Source organism: Electrophorus electricus, chromosome 16, assembly GCF_041902795.1.
Source record: "Electrophorus electricus isolate QZ-2024a chromosome 16, ASM4190279v1, whole genome shotgun sequence".
Lineage (NCBI taxonomy): Eukaryota > Metazoa > Chordata > Actinopteri > Gymnotiformes > Gymnotidae > Electrophorus > Electrophorus electricus.
In genome coordinates, this window is record NC_137512.1 from 12959257 (window position 1) to 12976726 (window position 17470).

The 17470-nt window shown below is 41.0% G+C and overlaps 1 long non-coding RNA gene across 1 annotated transcript; it reads right to left on the bottom strand.

Moving 5' to 3' along the window:
- Positions 1 to 13069: 13069 nt before the first annotated feature.
- LOC145651730 (uncharacterized) lies at positions 13070 to 15548 on the bottom strand. Its single transcript, XR_014117672.1, has 3 exons — positions 15229 to 15548; positions 14856 to 15000; positions 13070 to 14454 (listed from the first exon to the last, which is right to left on the bottom strand). It is a non-coding gene; the product is annotated as an uncharacterized LOC145651730 (long non-coding RNA).
- Between the last annotated feature and the right edge of the window lie 1922 nt (positions 15549 to 17470).

Below are 17470 nucleotides of genomic sequence, written 5' to 3' on the forward strand. Positions count from 1 at the left end.
TCATGACTTTTGTCTGCCCCGGTCACTAAAAACAGATGTCTGAGAGATTTTTTCAACATTTCTGTTTTAAATTGGCCTTCAGTAGATGGCTGGGTTGGCGATATTTGGTTTGCCTGTGAACATATCCTTTGTTGGATTTATTGAGTGTCTCTCTTTTTCCAAAACACCTGTCACAATGGAGTCAGAGCCAGATCATGGGAAGAGCTTTTTTATCTTGCCAAAATAAATTAAAACATATGATATACTGAAGGTCACGAACAAATCTGGTAACCGCATTGTACAGGATGTAAACAAACTATAATTAGATTAACTCCAAGTGTACTCATTTGTTTAAACATGTTGTGTAAATTGTTTCAAGCATGTGCATTTGCCAACCAAAAGTCCACATGTTGAGCATAAAAAGGTGATGTAAAAAAGAGTCATCAAGCAGTCCTCCATAGAAATTTGTATAGTGACATTATATTACTCTGAGCACATTAAAAACACGAAGTCATGTCACACTTCACATTTACTCTGCAGCCATTGTATTTTCTTTGGATGATGTTCTGCCTTCCATAGTCTTACCAACACAAAGCAATCTTTTTAACAGACAGAGAAAGCTATAACCTCTCTATGTATTGATTTCACCCCTATAGCTCTCCAAAGTTGCAAATGTCTCGCATAAAGTATAATGATTCAACTGTAGCACAATATAATCCCACCGAATTACACTGGCAATTGTAGTGTATCATAAGTAATATGTACTCCCACAATACCTCACACTGCTTCAAAATATTACATTAATAATCTAGATCGAGGGAAAAAGATAGTAAGCAGTGCATATGGTAACCAAATGCAGCTGCTATAGGGTTAAAATGGGTTGTGTATTCTTTAATGCTTCAACATGCCTTTTTTGTCATTTTAAAATGTCAAGCTTTTTAATGTGATTATCGCTGTAAAAACAATGATGCTTGCATCATAGAAATGATACAAATGCATCTTCTGGAAAGGAAATATGCTTCTTTCCAAGCATTACAGTGTCTAAAAATGTCAGTGTCTAAAAATGTCGTTAAATTGAACCCAACTGAAATTCCAAATTGAGTTACTCAAATTTCAGGCAGTTCCAGGTGACAAGTTGCAAGAATGCCAGCCCTTCTATTCTGGGGAATTGGCAGTGGTGAGGTGGGGGTGTTTTAAATACCAGTCAGTCATCAAACAGATTGTCCACAAGATACGTGACAAGGCAGGCCTGGTGATAGTCGAGACTTTATCTTTGAGCATGGAGTATGCAAGCAGACTCATAATTAAACTAATGGAGATCCAGACCTCAGTGTAAAGATAAGTGTTAGCTGAAGTGTTCCCTTGACATTTAGCACCCATCATGAGTTAATAGTGTGTTTGCATAGGTACTGGTAGCTGCTATAGATACTGGTAATCAAGTAACAAAATTAGACAACACAACTAGTGGCTCATCAAATACAGATGTGAACTGTGAACTTGTATTTCACCTACATTACAGTATTATGCTTTATTTTCCCAGTAAACCTCTCATCCTAGTGTTAAATAGGGAGGTAACGCATACACCATTTGTACCATGATGCAAGAAAGGTTTTAAATCATAAGTATAAAACTGACCCCTTAAAGTAAACAAATGGAGGAAAACAATCATCAGAATTCCCCAACCCTTCACAGCACATATATGACCTTTTTTTTCTTATCAAATCTTATGCAAACCAACTGCCCAAATAAGCATGTGTTTCCTAAAGGGTCATCTTCCAAGCTTTCCCTCTAACAATCTACTACACATCACCAGTTTAACAATGGTATCAAATCACATCGCGAGCAATGATCAACTGAAGTTTCTTGGCAACATGTTAATGAGTTTGAAACACATTTACAATGGTCATTTTCTAAAGTATAATCCAGTAATTCCATTAGGAATTCATCTGAAAAGCTTTTGATGGCGAACAGCATAAATATCGGCCTTGAACGTACAGTAGTCTTGACTTGTAAAGAATGCTCATGTTTGTCTTCATAAGCTCTGGGAAAGCTCATGACTTAAAGTTGGTGATATCAAAGGCTTTTCTAATATCTGAGGGTCAGGGTTGCTTAGAAATGTATTAGCCTACTCTTTTGTTACTAGTATAGAAGAATACAAAGACTGATAATTGGGAAAAATATACAGTGTATTTGTTAGGTTTCCATAAGAATTTGCTGTTATTTATGTGAAGTACATTTTGTCAAAGTCTTGAGAAAGTTTCCTTATCAAAGAAAGTGACATGGTGTTTGAAATTCAATCCATATTCAAACCCCTAAATCATTCAAAGATCACTAAAAGGGAAAGACAATTTGAACATGAAATTTCTGCACTGTTAACATAAGTCTTAGTAATATCGCAATGGAAGTCACTACAATACGGGTCATGTTTCAGTGTTCATTAGACTGCTGAACATCAAATGTGTGTGTGTGTGTGTGTGTGTGTGTGTGTGTGTGTGTGTGTGTGTGTGTGTGTGTGTGTGTGTGTGTGTTTATGTGAGTTTGGTTGTACCTATAAATTACTACAGGTTGAAACACAGCTAAAGATGTTAAAAGACAATGTTTTTAGTCCAATCATCAATTGCCGTGAACAATAAATTATCCTTCCTAATTGGTATTTAAAAAAAACAAAAAAACAAAAAAACATTCCCAGCAGTGATAACATTTCCATTAATGCCAAGCCAGCAGTGATGCTCATGGAACTCTGCCTATTGCACTGATTTACTGTATCAAGCCAGGCCAGACCTACTGCTACTTGACAGGGCTGCCAGATGTCCAGGGCTCGCCATTCTCCACCTGTTTTTAGTGAAAGCTCCAAAATGCCTGAGCTGTGGTACCCTGCCTCTCCTCCTCCTGTGCGAGTAATTGAGGAATTCCTGCTGTTTTCGGCTACAGGGAAGGGTGGCTGTACTCTGGCTAAGGGCGATCTCATAGCAAAGCTTTGCAGGAGGCAGACATGATGTGTTGTCCAGGGCGTAGAGACCTGCTCGGCCCAGACAGACAAGAGCACTCTGCCCATCGGTTCTTTCTGGAGTCTCCAGACCACTGCTATTCAGCCAAGTAAACAATACAGACGGATGGGGAGAGATCAGCAAACTGAACTGGGGTGGACAGCAGCTGCCTGTATGGGCCAAAAAACATAAATTAAAGATAAATTATTTCTGGCTGATATGCTTAAAACTTGAACTCTGTCTATGTGAATAAGTGGCCTCCTTAGTGATGATCCGATATCTTACACAAATAGTGATGGACTACATTAAATATTAATAATACACACAGCAAACCGGCAGCTTTCTAAGTGGATTGAAACACATTTTTATTCAGCCACAGCAGAGTGAAATCGTGACCCCAGAGGAACATATTACTGTGACACAGGACCTACACATGCACAATATCATAACAACCAGTGCCCAAACAATAATTGACCAAGCCTGGCACAGCAGATCATTTGGCACAGCTGAAAGGGCAAGGTCTGGAGACTCATTAGTTTCCACTGTGAGACTGAACCATTTTACACTTCTGAAAACAAAAGCTCATGGTTTACCTATTGTGCTCATTTGCATCATTTGATGATTTATTCTGACAGCAAAAGTGTCAGAAAAAGAAATTTGCCACATGACATGAAGGAAACATAAAATTCTGAGACTCAGCAGTTTAAATACAACTTAATCCTGTCAGCACAAGTGTACGGCTATGGTGATGGTGATGGTGGTGGTGGTTTACTGCTTCCGATGGAAACGGTTTGTTATGTTCTAACTATACCTTTCTCCTTTGTCTTCACTGACATCTTTGTGAGGGAAGCAAAATATTTCTCTCAGTTACCATGAGACGCTTGTTTTTGTCAGTACCCTGACCAAAGCATGAAGATGCACTTCAAAACTGACAAGGCTCTAAACTTAAGTACCAGTAATCCCCACACAGTGAGATATTCCCAAACATCATGTGGGTGTTGATGTCCTGCCTCACTGACAGTACCACAGAATGGAGGACAAGTGCCTCAACTCTTTGAAATGGAAATGCTTCAGCACAAAAATAACTTTCCTATAAAGAACCTCCTAAACACAGCTGTCAGTAATAAATGAGAAAATGCTTCAACTGAGTTCGAGAGTTGAACTGTCTTAAGTCCATACACAAGCCCATGGCTTTGCTATCCCAGGGCTGCTGAGTAACAGTACAACAGCCTACCACTGTGTTGTTGTATTTTATTTATTTTTTTATTATTTCCTGGATCGATGCCTTTGTCTCAGCCCACACACCTGCAGTACACTTTACCATGTGCATGCCCTTGGACCAGCGCTCTGTGTGAAAGTGCTCTAGTTGTTCTGGGCCTGAATGATAGAAAGTACATGCGAGCAGGCTTGTGTTCAAGCCTTGTGTGCCTTTCCATGAGACGACCTCTGTGTGTGCATGTGCATATCTGTGTATGTATGTGGGTGTGTGGGGGTGTGCATTCAGCTGGCTGCTCAAGATATTTTCATGGTGGGAAGCATCCCCCTCCTGCTCCCCGGTGATTATTTTTGACTGAAGAGCTATGCACTTTCAGCTAATGCTAATGCTAACGTCAGCTTGCCCTCCCTGACCCCTCATGCATTATGATGTAATAGAATTGATTGGCTTCCAGTGGCCTCCTGACACTAGCAGTAGCCACTGTGGTCCCTCAGGTTTAATAACAAGCAGAAGAAAAGAGGTTCAAGGGAAGAACTTTAAAAGATAATTGGCTGACCAGTCAACTGTGCCTTTCAAAATCTGAACCATGAGACTCATTTGCAGAGCTCTGGATACATAGTTACAACCCAGAGAGTTTTAGAGGGTGGCTTTAGGAAAAGAGAGATCAGAATTCACAGATGTTGCCAATGGTAGGAATGATTAAATAATACTAATTTAATTGATTATTATTGTATAAAAGTAATGCAAGTAAAAAAATCTGTTTTAGAAGAAGAAAGCAATGCCACATAATGTGATGTAATGCTTGGTCCACACGAGATAAGCTAGACTGGCCATTTCTTTCTTTCTATCAATGTCTTTTTCTCTCTTTGTTTCCAAATGATCCAAACTTTCCCATTTGTGTCACATCTGCTGATCCCATTCAGTGCTCTACTGATCCTTCTAGGAGTCTCCTACCTATTTATGAAAAAGCCATCACTGCTCATGCTTCTTAATTCTCAAGCTTTCTTAATTCCTGGGAAGCGCACTGTCACCATAGAAATCGTGAATGAGAAACAACAAAATAAAACAAGAAAGGCCAAATAATAGCAGGGGGTGGGGGTGCGGTGGGGGTGTCAGGGAAAAATGGACCAAAAAACCCCCCTTAAAAAAAAGCTGAAGAAGAAATGACTGGAAAGGAACAATCATGACAACTCTCCAAAGGTTGAAGCACAAGGGGAAAAAAAATTAAGGAAAGAAAAGGTGAATTTAAAAAAATCAAGCATGAAAATTTCGGCATGGAGCATGTGACACACTTTTGAGGCAGGCCTGGTCCGCTCAAGCAAATGGGTCTGTGAGCTCTTTATATCTGACGCTAAACTGTAGCCTGAAGCACACACACAGCAATCTGCAAGCCAGGAAGCCCTGGTGCGAAGCCAGGGACCCCGTCCTCTGGAGGTAAGCAGCCAGCCACCCGCCACTTGATGTCACTGAAACCCATGCTGGGGGCCAGTCGGAGCCACGCTTAATTGAGGCGATGTTCTCTTTCCATCCATGTGGCTCCTGACAGCTGATTCAACTCCTGCGCCCTACTGCAACTGATGGACTAGTAAACCCTTTGACAAGAAAAGTGTGTAGAATTGTGGCCATAGAAACCACCAAATCAAAGCAAAGGCTATGTGCAAATTCATGTACATCAAAGGGGCCCCAAAAGGCCAGAACAGTTCCACTCAGTTGGTGCAGTTGTTCACCATGTGTCAGTCTTATCTTGGAGATATGCTGATGTGATTGGGGCAAAGTGTTAATGACAGAGGCAAAGCCTTTTGCTTTGAGGGGAAGGGAGATAGAGAGAATATGTGGCATGTTTCATAAACAGAGAGCAACCATCAATCCAGTGGAGCTGTAAATTTCATGCCTCCATATGTGGAGTGGAGGAATCATAAATCCACAATTATTCACTCCATATGTGATTTCATAAGTTGCCTAGCCCTTCCCTAATGATACTTATATACCTTTTCCACATATTCATTTCCCCCCCCCATGGTAGGCATGAGTCTTCAGCCTGGAGCTCACATCTCTCCCATCTCCAGTGATTTTTATAAGCAAACCACCACATAGTGCTATTAATGGTCAACATAGATATGTATCGGCCTTAATGTCATAAAACAAAACAAGGGTGTACTGCGCTGAGGTAGAAGCCTGTTTGCTGATGTGCCCAGCAACAGTGCTTGTTCCCATCTTCCATGAGCATAGGCAGTCCCTGTCCTGTGCTGGTGCTAGTCTTCACAGAGGCAGCTACAGCAGTGGCTTCACACTCCGCTTCATCTACTTTGCAGCTGATGATCTTGTTCTCCAGAGCTATTTGCTTAATCACGCATGAAGCTGTTCATGGTGTGAAAAACAAAACTGTTTTGAATGCACCTCTGAGATCTGATTTAGTGAGGAAAAAAATGGATGAGGGTGATGCAAAAATGGAAAGCTGAATCATTGTATAACAAATTTGGATGATTTCATTTTTGGCAATAAACATCTAGTGATGAGTAAAGTCATAAACAGAATTAATTTTTACAAACACTTTTTTTTCTTAAATTGTCCATATATATATATATATATATATATATATATATGTGTGTGTGTGTGTGTGTGTGTGTGTGTGTGTGTGTGTGTGTGTGTGTGTGTGTTTGTGCTTTATTGGCACACAGTGAAATAGACGAACAAAGTATAAGTTGCAAACCAGTTTGCTATTAATGGTTCAGACATTGGTTCCTTTTGGTCACTTTGGAGCTATAAAAACAGAAATGGTGTGATGTACACAGTTTATCATTACATGCAGCCTGTGTGTACTGGAGATTGGAGCCAGCAAAAAGCATCTGAAGCAGTAAGTTTTCAAATGGAAAAGCACTGGTTGAAAACATTGTTGCCCTTTACTGTAAATGGGCTTTCAAAAGGCATTAGCTGGTGGCTGAACTTGTGGCAATTCCCTACCCACTGCTATAAAAACCTGGAAAAGAGAGAGAGAGATCAGTCGAAATAACACTGTTTAATATTTTAAACAGCCCTTGGTTCAAAAATATCTTCTTAATATCTCTGGCAAGAACAGGAAACAGGTGGCTTAGCAGCTCGATTCATTGTTACCCGGAGTCATAACTGTTTTATTCGGCATAGTCCAGAACTTTCCATGGTCAGAAGCCTCTATGGGAGACATAAAGTTACAGCCAGCAGCTCTAAGGATGGGTTCTTTTTCACCCCTCTTTTTGCTCTTTTATAAAATGCTCATTTATAAGAAACTTTCCAATAATGAAGTAATTTGAGGTTCAGGCAAAGAACTTCCAAGTTGTCTTTGTTTCACTTACAATAAGACTGAGATCACACAGGGATATGCAGGGTGATGGAATGGAGAAAGCGAAACAGAGAGAGAGAGAAAGAGAGAGAGAGAAAGAGAGAGATCACACAATTAAAACATTTTAGGCAGTTAGGGAGTGGAGAGCACCAATAGGAGGCTCTTCAAAGTGCTCTGCCACTCTGAGTGGCTCAGAGTGGCTGGAGTGCCACCTTCATCTGTCATCACATGATTTCTCCACAGCTTCATGGAGATGGCTGCTGCACCATCAGACTTTCCCAGTCAGGTGCTTTTCCTTTACCCTGCCTTTTTTGCTCTGCCAGAAAGTGCCAAGAAATGGGCCGAGACAAGTTTACTATACACAGATGCAGGGCAAATATAGTAATAATCCTTGAACATGGATAAAGGTACCTCCACGCTGTGAGTGCACAGTGGTTTTTCTAATGCAGCTAGCCAGTGAACTAGAGGCTTTGCTCCCCTCGAAGGAAATATTAAGCCTTCATGCTCAACAGCAAACACCGAAAAAAAGTATTTAAATGTTATGGCAGCATTTTAATTTTATAGCCGGTTTTAGTATTGCACATGTACGAATGAGGCAATCCAAGCACCCAAAGAACTGGAATCCAAATGAACTTACACAAATGCACTGAATCACCCCTCCCATCTTTAAAATGTGAGAATTAGGGACAGATTATACTTAATGAGGCCAATCGAGCCCTCAGAGGTGTGCACAAGTTCTACTGATCCAGCACATTTGGGTTCCCGTGGCTACCATACTGGGCGGGGCTACATCCATTGTTAGCCACTGTATGGTACTAGCATTTTTGATGTTCTATACAATTTCCTGGCTAGTTGTTAAAATCCAGAACATATGAATGGACATAAAGAAGGAGAGATTCATATATGACTGACTCACTGACAATGAAATTTGTTTTGAGTAACCTTCAGAGTTTTGTTTATGGACTGCCTTTGCAATTTCTACTGTTTCTGCTCAATCTGTTTAGCCTCATTGCTCTAAAAACAAGATGTTTGTTCTCACTGCAATAAATACAGGCTCTGTGGCCTCATTGGTAGTTCTGGGTTCTCTGTACGTGTACGGATGTGGGTGTGGGTGTATGGGTGTGTGTGTGGGTGTAAGGTCCTCCCCTGACTGCATGAGCACCCCCAAAAGCATGAAATAGGTCTCACAGGGCTGGGCCTTCACATTGTCAGACACTCTATTACCAGCATAGCATTTTTTCAATCAGAAAAACAGCTGCAGACCTCATGCCTTAAAAAAGCAAAAAAAAGAAAGAAAGAAAGAAAGAAAGTAAAAAAACAAATGTGCCTTTAGAAAATGTTTTCTTGCTTTCTCTCCCTTTTTATCGGAAGTACAGAAATACACACCCAGTTCTGTCATGTGTGATTGGTTCTCCTCCAAGTATGACATGTTACACCTCATCTGGTTCTAGTTAGGGCGGGGCACCCTGCGGAGATGAAATGAGTGCAAATGTCATTACAAAATCGATAAAGCCACGTTGTCAGTTTGGGTGTGTAGTGCCGAACAAAAGCCGGCATTTCTGAGGTAGGCACGCTAAGGTGCACCCACTTTGAATGGCATCACTGCAAGATACTGTGTAACAAGGGCAATCTGTGGACTGCTTCCCTTTTTAACGATGGCATTGTCCTTGTCAAATACACACATCACAAATTTAACTACAATCGATAATGCTCCATGTGGTTGTGAGAGAAGTGCTGCTTCTCACCAGTGTGATGGTGGACGGGTCACAGTGGCCCATCACTCTGGTGGAAGGGTTACAGTAGCTTTTCCACTGGAATTTTGCTGCTGCCACGGGCCAAAATGAGGAAATCTATTGGAATCAGGCTAGTTGGTCACCAGAAAAAATTGATTTAGAAAACAATCTGCAGAATAGTTGTGTGTGACAGTGGTCATACAAATGTGCAAATTGAAAATGAAAAAAGCTAAGCATTAAAACCTGTGAAAAAATCACACTTCACAGACATAATCTGGGTAACTATAACTATCTGGTGGACACCCAACATCAGTTATCCTTCTGGTCAGCACTGAAAAGTGTATCTAGGTTGATGCAGTGTATTAATGAATAATGTTAATCACCTTTATGACCATTTTTGTTACCTTTTGGCTTCTGAAAAAAATGCAATGTCAGCTGCAAGTGTTTAGAACAGAGAGAGAGAGAGAGAGAGAGAGAGAGAGAGAGAACAGATGAACATGTCTACATATACCAAATTAAATGCAGGAAATGTACATTCTACAACTGTCGCCCACCAAGCTCAGATACACAAACTGCGTTTTACAGCTGTGGCTTTAGCTACGCTTTTGCAGAACTGTAATTTTGTGAGCCCAGGTAAGCTTGGCTGTTGACCTCTCCTCTTTTCCATATCAGACATTTCAGAGTGTCGTGCTCATTTATCAAGCACAGGCCACAGATTTATCCAGATACATCTTCTATTTCCATCTTGGTAGGTGTCATCAGTTTTGCATCTTAATGCTCTAACATTTCCTATTGCCCTTGTATCTACACAGAGCTTTTACATACTGTGGTCTTGTTTCAGATCAGAGACATACTGACGATGGTTGTTAGAGGCAAGTTTTTATCCATGTAATCATTTATACAAGCCGACATTAAGGCGTTATTTGAATAGCTGACATTTTCTCTGTGTCCTCTCTGATTACGTGCAAGAGGAGCTAATGAGAGACATCAAACTTGTTATTGGGTCTTTCCAAGTATGCAAGTACTAATTCTAGATTCATTCCCTTTTTCCCGACCAGCCTTTGATGCCAGCAGTGAACAATCATTCTAATTGCCCATGGCAATACTGATGAAACATTTTAGAGCAGTCTGAAAAACATGGGATTGGAAAATTGAATCAATATCATTAATCACATGCAGGAATCTCATATTAATTGGGCCTGCTTTTTATTAGGAGTCAAACAGACAAATTCATGGTGAAGTATTATCAGGCCATCCACATGCTGATCTGATCTGTCTATTGCTGTGCCAAGTCCCGAATTCAACAGGAGAATGCTTCTTGAGTGCAACATAGCATGAAAAAAAGGCTGTCAATAACACAGTCATCCACAGAGAGTAATTAGCAATAAGGAAAGCTGGCATAGTAGAACTGCATGAACTAAAAGAAGCTTAGGTCATCCTTGATGGGAAAGATGAGAGAAAGTGAATCTCCAGGTGACGAGAGTTGTGTTGTCAAATGTGATCATGGGCGTGCACCACAATTACAGTTCTTTCTGCTTTAGTTTGATACAGACATGACACAACATTGACTTTGGAAGGCTGATGATATGGAGCTTTATCAGATCCCAAACAGACACAGTCATCCTTCCTTGTTATATTCTTTGAGTAACAATAGTAGGCTTGCATTTATGGGTTGACTTGGGTTAGGCTGTCTTTAAATTGTTATTTTAGTAAATAAGATGAGTTATAACACCTTTCAGTTTCACAAGGGACATGTCAGCTGACAACTCCAATGTTCTTAATTATATTGCAACATTAGAGAAACATGAAACAAGACTATCCCACTCACACAGAAGCATTTGAGACAACCTTTCTTACTCCATTCTCTTTCTGAACCAAGAGACAGATGACAGATTCCAAGCGAGGCGGTGAGAACTGTAACAAAAAAGCCCTTTAACGAGCAAGTATGAGCTTTACGACAGTGCGCTGACTCTGACGAGTGAGCCTTGCCCAAAGTGACATGGCAGTCTAGTGAAGCAGTGCCCATCTGAATTCATCTCTGAACACTATGCCAGGCACGGAGGTGAAAGAGGAGTCATCCAGAGAGACAATAGTGTGGAACCGCAGCTCCGATCCCTGGCACTTTTATCAGGCACTTACGAGACCCTAGCCACCTCGCCTTTTTGAATTTTTAATAATTCTGTCTGGAAACTTTAAAGGACCTCGTAAAACAGGAGAGACTCAGAGATTTAAAAGAAACTACCTCAAGTGGAAAGTTCTTATGCAAATGCAGTGTGAGTGGCTGAAGATGGGGACGCACAGTGAGTGTGACCCTGGGGACGGTGCTGCGTGCCTTGGCTGAGGGCATGTACGTGGGAGCAGGCTGAGTGGGTAGGTCTGCCCGTCTTTGAAGTTGCACTGCTTATGCACTATTTTTCTTGGCCATCATGTTAGAATGGAAAATGCAATGTAACAAAGTTTGTGCTGCAGCTCAAGCTCATATTTTCTTTTATTTGTACATGGAAGAGCTATTTGAACATGACACTGACACTCTAATTCCCTCTAATCCCCCCAATCCCCCAACTCAACACAACACTTCAGTTTTACATTAAAAGGATTCTTTCCCATATGGTGCAGTGGAGATGTCACTTTGCAGATCTAGCCCTCTGCTTTGGTTCTGATCTTTTATACACAGGTTGTGACATCATTTAAACATTATTATGTTTGCCCTTTATCACAGGTTTGATGTCATGTGGGCCAGAACTATTCCCACCCCTGTTGTCATAGTAAAAGAAAAATCACTGTATAAATAATCAGAGTATTTTTCAAACATTACCCCTGCATCGCCATAACACACAAGGTAATTAGCTACTTTGTCAGACAGTGTCAGATATCTGTCTGTTGCAAGGTACTCACCTGGCTTTAAATAACAGACTTGTGGTCCAGGTGTGAATCATATTACACTGTAGTGCTCTGTACAAGTGCAGTTCAAATAAACCACAATCACTGAGCCATGTAGAAAATCAGTACTATCTCCCAAACCACACTACACACCATAATCTAATACTGACATTTTATCCTTAACTTTTAACATAGATGTGAAGATACACAAGAAGAACAACATATCTTTCTGTTTGTTATCTCAACCTTACACATTATGATCAGTTACATAATTAAGCATGGTGTGGCAGTTAAAGGCAACAAATATGTGCCTTTTCAAAATGCTGATAAGCTTTAGTGTCGGCTTCCATTAATGATCTGGCTCAGCAAGCAGAAATGTTACTCTCCTCCTCTCACTTCTGCGCTGATGCTCACATCACTTACTGACTTTACGTGGGATTCCAGACAAGCATGTTGTGGTTATGTGTGTTGGCAATGAGAGGGCACTGACCTCTAAAGGAGTATGGATCCAAATGGGCCATTAGAAAAGCCTAAAGCCATCCCCCCCCCCCCCCCCCGGCTCTCCCTCTGCCCAGGTGTCGTAAATTGGCTAACCGTAGCAACTCATAAAGGAATTTGCAAATAGTGGTTGGTGAGGCCAACACGTAGAAAGTGACTACTATGAAAGGGTTTGGGTTAAGTTTATGGACCTTGCTGATTAAAAATATTCCTGTAAGACTTTTAGTCTGAATTACTGACTCAGTTGTACAGCATAAAGATGCATTTAATTCCTCTCTTACCCTATATGAAATGCTGACAAGCTCTTTCTACTTAAAGTGCACTGAAGCTTCTGGTTTGAATCAGTATATCAAGTACTGGGATCACTCACATCAGTCTCCCTGAACAGCACAAGGGGTTGTGATCTCTTGACTGACAACCGCCACTCCAGTGACTACTGCTGCATCTTTCAAATTCCAGCAAAGCCCAAACACCAGGCTGTGGACCATTTATTTTGCTAAGCCAGTATACAAAAATATGTGTCTTGAAAAGCAGCTTTAATGATGATCCCATAATTTTTTGGTGCGGTTTACAACTCGTCGGCCCAGCCACCTTTAGATGACTTTCTCTTGCGGTCTGCAGCCTGCCGAGTGCCGGACCACAGAGCTCTGTTTCCATTTCTCTTTTTCTGTGCTTCAGACACCTGTGCCACTCCTGGTACCTGCTGGCATGCTATGGCATGCAGTGCCAGGGAAGCGGAGGCTTCCACACAACCCACTCCTGCTCCTCACCATGTTCCCCTTACTGCACGCGAGTCACTGATGTGGCAACAACAGTGAGCAATGTAAAGCAAATTTTCCTCCCCTGCTTTGTTTCATGGTCACATGCACCAAGAATGTTTCTGAGATGAGTTGACAGTCAGTGAAATGCAAACTTTGGCTGGAGAAACAAAATGGAGGGTTTTGAAATGTATGTATATTTAATGTATGTCCTTCATGTTTTGAGTCAGGATATGTATTTATGAGCATTCAATCTTGGAGGGAATTCACTTGTGCTGGATTAAAAAGGGTGAAGACATAAATTGTAAGATTCGCTAGCACTGGATGCATGTGGACGTTCTCGGACAGGCTCTCTGAACACTACATTAGAGTAAGCTTAGCATTTCCCCTGGGTTGACTTTGTCTCCCTTTCCTCAGAACTGCTCCTTCGTCAGACTAAAGAACAATATTGTGGTTTATAATTGAGCCATTCTGTGGGATACTGGTGGGTCCCACATAGCAAAGCAATTCCAAAGGCCAACTTGAGATGGACTTCTGGTGAGTTATGTATCAAGTCTCAACCAGCAGCCTGCTAGAATTTTCAGAAAGTTATCAGACTCCTCTTTCTTCAGCCCTACCAATCACATTTAAGTATTTTAATTATACCTCTATCTACCATTGTCATGTCTTCTGTGATTATACTCTCTTGGCTAATATAGAAACCAGCTGATAAGGATTACACGATCAGAGTCAGAATTTGATGTGCATTACCAGAGCTTTACCCAAAAGGCATAATAAATCCCCATTTTGTAGCTCAACGTGTCAAGTATTGATCATTAATCAGAGAACAGACCTGATGCACTCTAACAAATATGCGGCGGTCAAAGGCATGGCTCGGAAAGCTGTTGCCCCTGGTGACTTGGGAGCAATCCTTCTGCGCGAGGCCTTATCATTGCGTCACCTGAGCTGGATCATCAACAGCTAATGAACCTTGTTACAGCTTCCCTGGAATCCCCTACAGAAACATCAGAGAGTAGTAGACTCCAAGAATCGCTAGAGGACATGTCAGTGCTTTTCTTCCAGCGTCATCCATTTTACTGCACTTTGTCTGCAAAACATTTACACATGCCGCTAAGGTAAATTAAGGGAACTGTTGGAAAAGGCATAAGATGAAGGCTACAGTTACACTCTGTTTGTATCATTCTTTTATCATTCCAAGGCAAGACTGCTGTATTATGGAGGTCTGGACATTTTTTTCGAATGCCATATTATTCCAAATCCACCCCCTTCCCAACCTGACCTGGAAAACATACAGTGCTTTTTGAATAATGCTCCATTCTCAAATAACAAAAGAGTGTTTTAAAGAGCAGTGCATTGTGGGTGTCAATCTCTGTTGGCTCTCATTGTTCAGTATTATGTTGGAATGTGTTTTATCTTGGGAATAAGGATATAAGGCATTTTGGCAGTCAGATAGGGCATGGGTATGAGTCAATGGTCTGGAGCACTGACCTTGGACCTGCTGGGCTGCTGACACAAATGCCAGGTGAGGCACAGATAGCACTGCAAATCCTCGCAGATGGCTCCAGGTGTCGGCATTCCTGATTTTGCCTTCCACCCCGCTACATGCCCACATGAAGAGCAGGTCTTTTGGGGTCTGTAATGAAATTAGACAATGGTTGATTATAGTTATTTAAAAACTGACTAGCAATGCATTTTAGACTTTTATCCTTTCTTTTTTTTAATGGCCAAATGTATATCCATTACAGTGTACATAAGCAGTGTACACATTAACTATAATATATGTATTACACACGCAAAGGTGAATAAGAAGCTATTGTCAACAATAAAACTCTAAAGGGCAGAGTATTTACTGGGTACATACCAAAGTAGCTCTATAGTCGGATGAGTGATTCATAGTAAGCTAACCCAACATTTCAGAGCTTCCATTCTAAAATGTCTTGACAACAGCATCTGTTCAGTCAGACTAATCCGCATCCATTGCCATCCCATTTGGTGAGTGACAGCGCACAAATGACAGGGCTGCATGCTTGGCTCAGGTCTCTCAGTAACGTTTGTGTTGTGGAAAAGAAACAGGAGAATTAAAGAAGCCAAACACAGGTAAAGCACACTGAAAAGCATGGAGAATTGCAGACAATGAAGCGCAAATAGCCTGTAGAGCTTCGCTGTAATGGCGTTCCCATCTGTCTCGCCATTCGTTTTCCCACATAAACCCCTGCTTGGTTCAGACTGGGCAGCCGTCATTGCTTGACAAGGACTTCCTTGTCATTCAGCAGAGAGGTGTATATTAGTGCTACCAGTGCTATTTTTAGAAACCTGATCAGGGAGTGAAGAAACCGCATTAAATCAGCAGATTTCTTTTTGTTCTGCGACATCAATGGCTCATCTCTCAGCATATGAGAGATTATTTTTAGGTCATAATTTCCAGTTGGCATTTTCAGTTCCAAAGAGACAGTTAAGTTTAGATGTAAAGGTGCAATCAGTGTTTTCATCTGAGAAAAGGTCTTGAAAAAGTGTGAATATCACCAAAGAGGGCATGCTCCTTGATCTTCTAAACCTAAACATTAAAGATGATGCATATTAGAGATGATCAAGACAAGTACAGCTAAATGTTTGGGTAACATAAACTGATATGATGGAACAAGTAGTAGTAGTAGTATCATCAGTTATCTTCCTAAGGAATAGACAATGTGAGACATTATTATATTATAGAACATCCTTTCTAGCAGGTGACACCCCCTATTACAAGACATCGATGCTGTCAGCTAATCTACTGCACCTGCCCTGCATGCTGCATGTATTTATTAGCTGCAGCCAATGAGGGCAGTCACCATGTTCAGCAGCATTTCCAGTAACCTAGCAAATACCAAGGTGCACACATAAGCCATAACTTGCACAGCACTGATTTACTGCCATTATTATTGCGCACGTTGCCTTGCGTTGTGGCATGGCCATTTGAAATTTCCATGATTGCTGAAGACACACTCCACCCATGGAGCAGATTTATTTTCACACATGCTGGATGAGGTGTCTGTAATTTCTCCCCACCCTGTCGTTGTTTATTCTGGTGTTAAGGGTGAATATGAACAGAGACGGGGTGCAAAAAAACAGATCCCTACTTTTTTACTTCCCCCCTCCCCATACTCCCTTCAAGCGAAAACCCTACAGCCTTCACCCCACCTCTGTTTAAATGGGTCATAAAAGCAGCAGCTTTCCAGACAGACAGACAGTGATGCTTTGTTATACAAAATCTTGACACTTAGAAGTGTGTGTGTGGTTTTTTTTTTGTTTGTTTGGGGGTTTTTTTTGGGGGGGGGGGTTGTATGTGTAATGCCAACATTTTTGGATAAGTAGTGAATATTTCTTCATAAAATGTGATTTATTCCCACCTCTCTGTTTTCAAATAAGCTTTCCGAAACTTATTATTGAGATAACAACACACACAAACACTTGGATATCAGCAGAAGATTAATAATCTGAATGATGGAAATCAAATGATGGAAACTCAATGGAAATAAACCTGTTTCACTCCAGATACTGCAGTTTTGTACTGATTGGCCAAGATTATGTAAAGCCATATATTTCCCCCCTACAATTCCCTTGTTTTATGCCATACATCTGTTGACATGAGAGCCAAACATCTGAATGTCCTTGTGTGTTTGAGTGCTTATAAGCCTACACAAAATATCCAGTCTGACCAGAATAGAAAATCATACTACTTAGCTTTCTGGCAATCCTTGATTGTCATCTGTCATCTTGATCATCTGTAATCTACTGTGTGATGTTTGCCCCATATCCCTTTGATTTGTTAATCCTGAATTTTAAATTGTGGCAATTGTGACAGATTTTTATACACCATATCTATAGAGAGTTGCCTCAGATTGTTTCCACTGCAGTCCTCTTCAAGCAAATGCAGGGTTTTCTCTTCACAGCTATGAAGTCATGCATTTGTTTACATTTTGGAAATAGTGGATTCGTGTAGCACACACGCTTATGAAGGGGGAACTTTAGACGTAAGCATAGGGCAAATAGACAAGAAATTCTTTGATCACCTAATAGAGCAATGACTGAAGGCCTTGATGAATACTAAGTTTCCAGTATGTATT